Source organism: Rosa rugosa, chromosome 5, assembly GCF_958449725.1.
Source record: "Rosa rugosa chromosome 5, drRosRugo1.1, whole genome shotgun sequence".
Taxonomy (NCBI): Eukaryota; Viridiplantae; Streptophyta; class Magnoliopsida; order Rosales; family Rosaceae; genus Rosa; species Rosa rugosa.
In genome coordinates this window covers 48,065,315-48,077,091 of record NC_084824.1, presented here as the reverse complement: position 1 = coordinate 48,077,091, position 11,777 = coordinate 48,065,315, and the positions used below count along the sequence as shown (strand labels likewise).

Genomic DNA, 11,777 nt, shown 5'->3' with positions numbered 1-11,777 from the left:
TTTGAAGCATAAGAAAATACCTGAAGTCAAAGAGCAATTTGGTTGTTTGTGTTCCTTCTATCTAATCATGCTGCACCAAACATGGCTTAAACTAGCTCCCCTTTTTCTTTTGATGTGTTAAACATCAGTAACTTCATAAATATACAGCGGTAGAACTTTTGCTCTCTAAGAGTGAGATACATCAAGACATTATTACCCACATAAACATAGGTATGGTGTAACAAACACTATGGCCAGCTGATGCATTCTTGTAAAAAACATGTACACTAAATAGTAAATACTACCACATGAAGTTTCATCCACTTACATTCTCTGATTCTCATAAGTAGTTCACCAAAAGCAGGTCTCCTCCACAGGCATTAAAGGAGTCCTACAAAGAGGGCATGTAATGTTCCAGTAGTTCCACCACTTCTCCAAGCAATCTTTAGGAAAACATGGCCACAAGTTAAGTGGTTTATCTCAGATTCTAGTTGGCACTCAATCTCCTCGGTGTAACTGCCTGAGGAAGAAGATGGAGCTCAAATGATTCTGAGGGGTCTTCAATGTATTCTTCTGATGGGGTTGAAGATGGTGACTAGGAATTGAGTCGCGTAAAGATGAAATGTCACCGATTTCTTTGAATTTAGACAGTAGTTTGGTTTACAAGGAAACATATGTTTGGTTTGGCAATGGCTTTAAACTAGGAGTTTAATAGTGTTCTTTGACCTGAGCTTAGCATGAGAGGACATGTATCAACAAATAACCATAATACAATGCCTACTAATCCGGTGAAACAAACAGCTCTCATATGCAAAACTTGGACTAAATTGGGAAGCATTATTGCTAGAGCATTATGTAAAACACCATATACTAAATTGGCATCACTAAAACCCCCGGGGGGGGGGGGGGGGGGGGGGGGGTCAATGTATTCACATCATAAGAAGTGTTGTCATATAGAAGTGCCAGAATTTAACCCTTCAAGTCGCCATGACAATACCAGATGCAAATCATCAATCCAATTCAAAATATGAGGAAATTTATTAATTTTCCATAGTTGATTTAAACTGGGAAGACATTTTATACCATTTGTGCCTTTCATGAAACACCCAACCATTGAGACCAAGCGATGTTCAATTTTTAGGGGACTGGATCACTGGTGGGGGAACAAATTGTGCCATTCCTTTTCCTTGTAGTTGTCGTCCAACCAGCAGCTAGCACTGCTAGGCAGCCAACCAAAAACATTAGTGCTCTTGCGCTCGCTGCTTGTATCCCCCTCCTTAACCTGTGAAAAACGGAAGCACCGCATCAAATTCAGAATAGAGAAATATTAGGATCACCCAATAGACCATTCCAAGAATGAAACAAATACCATCAATTATAAAAGACTATCAATCTATAGCATCTCCTGAGATGTTTGACAGTGCAGAATTGAGTATAAGAGTGAAGGTTTAAAGGAGGGTCTTCCATAAAACCGAGGTTGCAAGAGAGACAGAGAAGGTAGAGATTTTTGAGAGAGGGTGCTGGGCTCGGTGGATAGATTCATGCACTAGTGTGTGAACAATTTTTGTTTTGTTTACATAAGAAATGAGAGCTGTTCAGTTCGTATATATATGGCTGGGGCTGGCCTGGGGAAAATATTTGGAGGGAATCTCAAGTTTTCTTCAAATTTTGGGAGGGCCTTTTCAATTTTGGTGGATACTTCTCTTTAGATGAAGGCGGGTAAGCTTCCCTGTTCCCTCCCGATGAGATTTGTAAGTGAATACGTGTCAATTAAACTCTCTGTTATTAGCTTAAAAATTAATTAAGTTGTAATCTCTCTCTAATACTAAATGTTATTCACGACAAAGTTTAGTTTTTTTTTTTTTTTTTTGAATAATTTTATTTATTTGTACCTTTTTTTTTTTTTGAAATAGGGCCAGTACGGCTGCCCTTAAGCCTTGATCATTAATGAAACCGCAGAATACATGGGGGGGACATTGTGCCTAAACCCCAAAAAACAATGAGCATCGAGACAACATCCCAAGATAATAACAAGAGTCTCAACTAAACATATGTATTCTAACAAGCACCAATTAGCGAAGAATGCAACATTGGCTACTCTATTCGCTTTACATTTGTGGCGACACACAGGAAAGATATTGCTCACGTGGAGCCATAAGTCGCGATGGCATACCAAGTTAAATTTTTTTACATTGTACCTATTAATATGCGGTCACTACATGTAGAAGCGTATAAAAGGTTGACCACTTTATTTAATGTCGAAATGACGGCGAATCGGGTTAATTTTTTTACAGAATACCTACTAGTATGCTATAAATAGATGGGTAGTGTCAAATTTATTGATTTCCAATTTCGATCATTTGGATCGCACAAAATCCTTATATGTCAACTAATGTGGTCTAAGTTGTTTATTAGTTGTATCAAATAGTATACCTTCCATGAGGAACAATGTAGAGGAAATATGCTTCATTAAAATCGACCGTTGGATGTTTTCATGATAAGAGTATATGATTATGGTCAAAATTCAAGTTATTTTCGAAGTTGTTTGGGTCTCGATCTCCTAGGTCAACTCTAAACCCTAAATAACACATAAAACTAATATGCTCATAACCGCTCATTCACAACTTATTTTTTTCGATATGTCAGCTCTCATACTCTCGTGTGTATGAGCTATGTCAGCTAATGTAAGAATTTAGGGAAGTTTATCTCCTCGTGGTTCAGCTCCCCTTAGGGAAGTAGAAGCGTATAAAGGGTTGACCGCTTTATTTAGTGTCGAAATGACGGTGAATCGGGTTAATTTTTTTACAAAATACCTACTAGTATGCTATAAATAGATGGGTAGTGTCAAACTTATTGATTTCCAATTTCGATTATTTGGATAGCACAAAATCCTTATATGTCTACTAATGTGGTCTAACTTGTTTATTAGTTGTATCAAATAGTATACCTTCCATGAGAACAATGTAGAGGAAATATGCTTCATTAAAATCGGCCGTTGGATGTTTTCATGATAAGAATATATGATTATGGTCAAAATTTCAGCTATTTTCGAAGTTGTTTGGGTCTCGATCTACTAGGTCAACTCTAAACCCTATATAACACATAAAACTAATATGCTCATAACCACTCATTCGCAACTTATTTTTTCGATCTGTCAGCTCTCAGACTCTCGTGTGTATGAGCTATGTCAGCTAATGTAAAAATTTCGGGAAGTTTATCTCCTCGTAGTTAAGCTCCCCTTAGGGAAGTAGAAGCGTATAAAGGGTTGACCACTTTATTTAACGTCGAAATAACGGCGAATCGGGTTAATTTTTTTACAGAATACCTACTAGTATGCTATAAATAGATGGGTAGTGTCAAACTTATTGATTTCCAATTTCGATTATTTGGATAGCACAAAATCCTTATATGTCTACTAATGTGGTCTAAGTTGTTTATTAGTTGTATCAAATAATATACCTTCCATGAGAACAATGTAGAGGAAATATGCTTCATTAAAATCGGCCGTTGGATGTTTTCATGATAAGAATATATGATTATGGTCAAAATTTCAGCTATTTTCGAAGTTGTTTGGGTCTCGATCTACTAGGTCAACTCTAAACCCTAAATAACACATAAAACTAATATGCTCATAACCGCTCATTCGCAACTTATTTTTTCGATCTGTCAGCTCTCAGACTCTCGTGTGTATGAGCTATGTCAGCTAATGTAAAAATTTAGGGAAGTTTATCTCATCGTGGTTCAGCTCCCCTTAGGGAAGTAGAAGCGTATAAAGGGTTAACCACTTTATTTAACGTCGAAATGACGGCGAATCGGGTTAATTTTTTTACAGAATACCTACTAGTATGCTATAAATAGATGGGTAGTGTCAAACTTATTGATTTCCAATTTCAATTATTTGGATCGCACAAAATCCTTATATGTCTACTAATGTGGTCTAACTTGTTTATTAGTTGTATCAAATAGTATACCTTCCACGAGGAACAATGTAAAGGAAATATACTTTATCAAAATCGACCGTTGGATGTTATCATGATAAAAATATATGATTATGGTCAAAATTTCAGCTATTTTCGAAGTTTTTTAGGTCTCAATCTACTAGGTCAACCATAAATACCTAATGAAACTAATATATTCATTCTCAACTTATCTTTTCGATATGTCAGCTCTCACTATAAAATTTCACTAGTTGCATTACATACACTTATTTTAGTGTGACGAATGGGTCGTCTGAACTCTAATATGGCTTATCTCGATAAACATTGAATATACACGGTACGCTAGTTACCTTGTTATGTGGTGAGCTAGGAGTAATTTAAATTATTAATTTTTTTTTTTATCAAAAAGGTTAAATTAATATTAATTATTCAATTAAGTAAATTTTACTTCTAGTTTTGGTAAATAATTTCTAAAATTGAAGTTTGTATTGTTGGAAATAAAATTGTTTTGATTTAAAAGGTTGGACCTTAAAAGGTAGGCAGATAAAAGAGTTTTGAGATAAACACCAAATGAATAAAAATGAGACCAGAACGAGGGTCGCCAAAATGAGACCAGAAAACAACAATAGTTACAAAACATTTTAGATGAAATCAAAATAGACATTTTAGATGAAACCAGAACATAAATTTCAACTATTTTCGTCGTCGTTTGAGTCTCAATCTACTAAGTCAACCCTAAACCTTAAATACCAGATAAAACTAATATAGTCATAACCGCTCATTCACGGCTTCTTTTTTCGATCTATTGCCTCTCATACTCTCATGATTATGAGTTAGATCAACTAACATAAAAAATTTGGGAAGTTTATCTTCTCATGGTTTAGCTCCTCTTAGGGAAGTATAAGCATATAAAGAGTAAACCGCTTTGTTTGATACTAAAATGACGATTGGATTAATTTGGTCATCATGAATTATTATTATTATTATTATTATTTTTAAACTAATGTTGTGGTGGATGAACATATCAATTTATTAGTTTGACACTTTGACCGTTGGATGATATAATATGGAAGTGAAGTACCTACCTACACTAAAAATATTAGTCATTGTCATCGTTGTTATGATCTTGATCAATATTGTCGAACACAATAATAGAATTACTCAATGTCAATAACTCTGTCACCATTCTTGTTGTTAACGCATTGTTTGGTCCGCACTCTCGTATGCTTAAACTATATCAACGATTTAAAATAAATTTGAGAGAATGACTTTAATCATCAAAACATTAAATTAAATGTTAATGAGTTAAAAATACTTACAGTTGTAGTAAATGTTAACCATTTACTTTTAGAATTTTAATTAAGTGAAGGATGGAGTTCGGATTAATAAAATTTAACTTTAGTTGTTATTTACTTAATTAAATCTGATATTCAATCTATCAACTTAAAAATATTTTCTTAAAAGAGCTTTATACACCTAAGTTGGGCTAGAGCAGTGATCAGCTCTACACCCGGCCCAAATAGAGGCCCAAACCCGTTCCAACCAAAATCTGAATCCAATCACTCCCGAGACCAAACCCGGACCTCTGTGCCTTCCCTTCCGGCCGCACGCCAGCCGGCGCTTCTTCTCAGCAACAGACCTGACTTTTCCACGCATCCTTCTTCGTCTCAGCCGTCCAGCATGGACTGGAAGTCTCTGCTGCAAACATGGTTGTTTCTTGGACTCTGTTCACCTGCTCAACCAAGCAAAAACAAACAGAGAGATGAATTATTGGCCGGAAAAACCAAATAAGTAATAACTACAGCTAGATCAGATTCCATACAGGAAGGAAGGGATTCATGGTTTTAATTCAAGATGACAAAACTTCAAATCACAAAGTACTAGTGCCGAAAGGTTCAATTTTTCTTAATAAATTCCTGAAAATCGTAAGAGACAAAAGAACAAAGGCACCATTTGATCAAAAAGGGGTTTGTTTATTAGAAAATCAACCTGTTTTTGGTTGGGCAGATGGACATCAAGGCACCCAAAGAATCTGAGCTGCTAAGCCTCTTCATGATGACTCCTACTGAAACTGGTTTGAAATTTGTACGCAGCCGATCCTCTCACTCGATTAGAAAAAGGGCGATTGATCTGGAAGAACTCGGGTCTGGTGCATATCTCTCTCTCTATCTCCATCTTCTTCTTCCTCTCCGATCTTCGTTTTCCCACACTGGATAGCAACCCACGCAACGGTTTATAGCTTTTTTACCATCCAAATTTTTTTACATAAAGAGAACACAGACGTTGACTGTCAGACTAAGAGTTAGTTTCAATCGATGGTCCAGATGACTTGACTGCTGACCCCACACATTGGACGTCTCAGATTATACCACGTGCCTATCAGACACTCCGTGCACTTCCACCACCGTGTATTGAAGAATTTTCGACAAAACAGATGATGGATGAGTAGGGTGCTGCTGTGGAGATCATACTGTGAAGATGCTCTAGGGACCACTTGGTCAGGAGCTTGCTAAGCTAATTGGAGGTGCTAAAATTGTAGTCAAGGAAACTTGTGAGGCGTTTAATGCCGGCTATAATTGGAGCTGCTAAACCCTAAGGAGACACAGATGTGGCCATAACTGCTCCATTTTTAACTGTTGGGCCTGCACCTCTTGTTCAGTCCGACTGGAAAACAACAGCATCACTCCCAGCTTCCCCATATGCGTGTTGTGTGTTGGCCTCTTTTGAATAGAAGGCGTGATGGTGGTGATCTGTCTCAGAATCAGTACTGCCACATCCAATTCCATGGCTTCGGACAAGGAGACGGTTAAGCCGAAGAATCGAAGCTAAAACTAGAAAAATTGAATAAAAGATAATTGAATCTATAAGTTCAGATCAGCTATGACCAAATAACTGAAGGACAGAACAACCAATCCCCAAGAATCTTCAAATACCAATTGTATGAAAAACAGGAAGACTAAAGTATGCCAAGTCCTATATACATGGAGATAATTCAAAGGTACAAATGCAGAACAGATGAGAAAACCATACAGCCAAAAATAACAAATGAAATATGATGCTTCAAATTCATTGTTTTAATGTATGAGACAAAGCTAGGAGGCATAGAGAATTTAAGAATCCAATTGCAAATAGTGACAGATAACAATAAAAACTTACCGGGTCACAGCCCACCACAGATGGATACTTTCTAACTTGTGATCCTAATTTAATTAATAATATATTCATCAGGATTTCGAGATCCTAGAGGAAAGGCATGATTTGCAAGACAAAATGAAGTTTCAGCAAACAATAATTTCTGGAGATGGAGTGCTGTCAGTTGCATGAGGATGGCCATAGCCGCAGAAGAAGTAAGCAAGGTTAACAGAGGGAGGATGGGACTTGGGAGATTATGTATAGTGGTTCATAAAAAAGGAGGGATTTTCTAAATTCAAAGTAGGTGTCAAATTTCTCAGTCAAAGCAAGCTAGAGCTGCTTCAGGTAAGGACCAGTACTGTGTACAAACAGACAGATAAGGAAGACCAACAGGTTTACAGGTTTCAAGATGGTCAAGTCAACTTCAGAAAAAAATGATCATATATATGTACGGTCTGAATCATACTTTTTGCGTTTGAGACTTGACGGACAAGGATTGACGATGTCAGCTAGGAGAAGGATAAACAACAATTTATCTACCACTCATTTGGATTGTCCCAAATCCCTAGCAGGGTAAGTGTTGAATCATAAATTACTTATGCAATTGTGCCCCATAACTTAGAAATTGATTTGTCTTGCAGGCTATTTTACTCTTTTTAATCCATTTCCTTTTATTTGTAAGAATCCATGCTTTAATAATAAAATGACTATTTGAGGCTTGAAATGCGGAGATTTGAAACAAGGAAAAGAAGACACGGAGATTGGAAGAAAATTACAAATCAGCATTTCCGGCGACTTTTCCGGTGAACTTTTCCTCGAGCCGCCACTCATGGAGGATCATTTCTCCAGCAATGGAGGAGCATAGTTGTGTGAATCTCTCACTTGAAATTCAGATATTTTCCCTACACATTGTGCTTTTGTCTCTTGCACACTTTGGAGCTTTGTGGGGAGACAAGGTGGTAGACAACTTTTGCACACTTTGACACCAAGGGGAACATGGATGGCTGAATTGGGGGGAGTCCACTCACTCAACTCCATCCAGCTGCAATCTCTCTCTCACTCACCGAAGGGGGCTAGAAGGAATCTGCATTCTCTCTCTCATCTCTGAAGCAAGGCCACCATTTTTTCCAGCAGAAAACCTCCATTTTTCCACCACTACACTCATCTTCTCAACACTTTCATAACCCTCCATCCCCACAAATCATCACTAGCTGCTCTTACTTTCACCATTCCCACATCATCAAGAGCTTGGAGCAAGGAGAAGGAGACATCCACCACCTCATGAGCTTGGAGACCCATCTCCACCACCACTTTTGGCATCATCAATAATCACTCTTTACTCCTTAACTCTTTATTCTTGATGTATCTTAGAATGTTGAAGTTTGTTTATCTAGTTATGAGTGAGTAGTGAATTTGTTGGGGCTAGGGTTGAAAGCCCTAGCCAATCTTGTATGATATTGATGTGAATCCTATGTTTTATGCAATTTTCCATTACCACTTTCACATGCTAATTCAAGAAGTGAATGCTTATATTGGAATTTGACTAGTTCAAGTATAATGCATTTGTCATCTCATGATTAGTGTTTTGAGATTAGTCACCTCTAGACATTAAGAGCATGAAAGCACACCATGTGTGCATATGAAGGTTGTGAGTTAAAATCACCTAGATCTAGGATTGGTTTGCTTGCATGATTATCTAAACTCAAAGCTTTATGCATCTAGGAACAATGAATTGAGACTTATCCGGTAATAGGAATTGTTCTTAGGTAGTTAATTCTAGACTTATCCGGTTAGAATTGATAACATTAAAGGAGTTTAAGCCTTTGTAATCTTATCCGGATGCAAAGAGGGTAATTGGGTATTTGGGATTGCATCACTTGTAGTTTAAGCATCAATGCATACAAGGGAGGCTTTGGTGGACAATCTAAGCTCTAACTCTCATCCATTTGACAACAACTTGTTTAATTAGCTTAGTTTACTTTTCTTGCTTTTGTTGTTTGAATTTGAATCGAAACCATTCCCAACATCAAATCAAATCTCTACACACCATCTTGCACATACTCACCATGAACTTGTACTCACTTGTGAGCCTTTGTTTGTGATTGTACATTTGTTTATTCTTCTAGTTTTCCTTTAGGTTTTTCCCTAGCTAGGAAAGGATTTACCAATCCTCGTGGGTTCGACATCCTTACTTAATCCTCTATTCTATAACTTGTACCTCTTGCACTTGAGGGTAGCTATTTGGCTTAACAGTAAGCCTAGTCGGCTATTCCACTGTGAGCTAGCTATGTTGCATTATCTTCCCTTCACAGTCAGTCCGACTTCGAAATGGATAAGTGGAAGAAGAGACCAAGATGCATAAGATCAAATAGACAAGGAGAATGGTTTTTGGTAATGGGAGGGAAATGAGAAATACACTTGTTGATGGATAAGATGTTCCTAGCTGAACAGATGATTATCAATGGGGTATGTAAATAACTGCAGTCATGCAGAACAAGTGAACTCTAATCCCCATGGTGGTTAATGGGGTTACCCGGGAATTCATGGAAACTTACATGGTCTGGAGAAAGTGAGACTTGCTTGTATGGAAGAACAAACTCCCTCATATAATACTGTATGGAGGGCCTTGGAGAAGGTGTGATGTTGATCAGCTGATATCTCACTTCCTCTGCTTGGACCTTTACAATCGAGATTGCTTTACACACTGGCTGGAGATCAATCTCGTCCGTTATGCCGATATAATGCCAATTGTGGGAGTGGCTGGCTAGCACCAAAATCCTCAGGGCAGCAGCTGCATTGGCCAGCCTATGCTGCTCACGATGTATTGATACATTACTGAAGTGAAGTTGATCAGTATCAGCATATCTACTGGCCATTTATCTGGCCGTCTCCTTGACACTTTTGAATCTACAAAAGTAGATGGGCAAAATTAAAAATTCTCATTTGAATATAATGAGAGTTGTTAACATAATTTTGCTTGAGCAATTGAACAAGGATCTTTCTTTATTTGTTAGATCCTTCCATTTATCAGGTTGACCACAATTTTTCCAGCCTGTGATCATCCATGATTCTGCATCACTTGATGATCATGTTGGAAAATGGCCTAGTTATATCTCAACTTATTATGCAAAATTCTTTTATTGAATTAAAAGATTCTTCTAAAACAAAATACTTTTTAGAAAACATGAAACTTTCCAACCCAAAACAGCCTGTGTTGATAACTCAGCAGACATTTTGCCAGCAGATTAGAAACAGAAAACTATACAATTTAAAAACAATTTATTTGATTTAAAACTACTAAATGTAGAAACTGAAACTTGTTAAATCTGTGTCCATTACAGAATGTAGAATTTTCACTTCTGCTGATAAGCCAAGGGAGTCTTGGGCAGGGTTGCTACTCAAAACTAACCAAACTTTGACAATTCAGTTCATTTCAAGAATCCAATGTGAATGGCATTTAGAATTCCCAAGCTTATGCAAACATTCAAAGGAAAACATATGATAGAAAGTCAAAATCATAGGACAGAAACAAGTTACTCTCAGATTGATTCAACTAACATAACTGTGTAAACCTAAATCCTAGAAACCCTTAATTGAGGAGAATATGAAAATTACCGATCGTTTTTCATTGAAAAAGAGCATACCTTGGCAACAGTGGGTTCAAGGTGTTCATGGGACATCGTCTATCATCTCTCTTTTCACTTTCCTCTCCTTGTTCTTTCTCCTCTTCAATTAAAAACAACTCACCCCACCCAAAAAAAAAATTAAAAAAATTATGAATACCTTTGCAGAACAAGCCCAAATAGGATGTTCATTTACAACTTATCATGCCAGCTTCTAACTAGTATTAATGCATAGCATGAATTTTGTCAGAATCTAGAGCATGGAAGGACAAATTTATAACCGAAGATGGCCAGGCACAGACCGATATGCAAGATTAATATGCAGATGTGCAAAGCTAGCCTAATAGAAGATCAATAATTGTCACAAAATACAGCAATCCAGATTCTTGACCTGCTTATATTTAGAACTATACAAAATGAATCTGTCATTAACCCTATACTAAATCATACAGAATAGAAGTCAGCAGCCCATTGGAGAAATGTTTACTGCAATTTAGCTCCCATATTGTTCCACAATGTTCAGATCCTGTTTAAATGATGTGATGATACTTGAAAAAGCATAAAACTAGCTATCTTACTTGTTCATTTTCTATTTTTAGCTACGCTATGAAGTAGAATTCTATTCCAAATTTTACTCGCATGCCAAATTTTACAATTAAGCACTCCATAGTTATGACATGGCTATGTTTCTCACCTTATGAGATTATGTAGAAGATCACATATATAATTTTTTTGCATCTCAGTTATCTTCAACTACACAACTATGTTTGATTATATAATACATATAATGATGTACAACATAACAAGTCAACTCTAATCCCTGTCAGCAAAACATGTCCTGATGAAAAGAAGGCAAAAAGAAGATCCAGGGAAACTTACTTCTGTTGCTATTGCAGCAGAACTTACTCTCTGAGCACCAGAATGCTGTGTACAGAGCAAGCATGTGAGAGGCTGCAAACCTATTGCTCAAGGTGCAGTGGAGGTTGAGAAAAGAAAACAAGCTCAAAATTATAATAGCATTTTTGGTCTAAGAATCGATTTCAGTTCATATTGATCTACAACAAATTGTAAAATCAGCAGTTAGGTGTTTGTTGCCCTCAAGATG

General features: G+C 36.9%; 1 long non-coding RNA gene across 1 annotated transcript; it reads right to left on the bottom strand.

Annotated features, from left to right (window-relative positions):
* Window positions 1–5,182: 5,182 nt before the first annotated feature.
* LOC133708297 (uncharacterized) lies at window positions 5,183–6,143 on the bottom strand. The gene is made up of 2 exons (XR_009845741.1): window positions 5,907–6,143; window positions 5,183–5,649 (listed from the first exon to the last, which is right to left on the bottom strand). It is a non-coding gene; the product is annotated as an uncharacterized LOC133708297 (long non-coding RNA).
* Window positions 6,144–11,777: the final 5,634 nt, after the last annotated feature.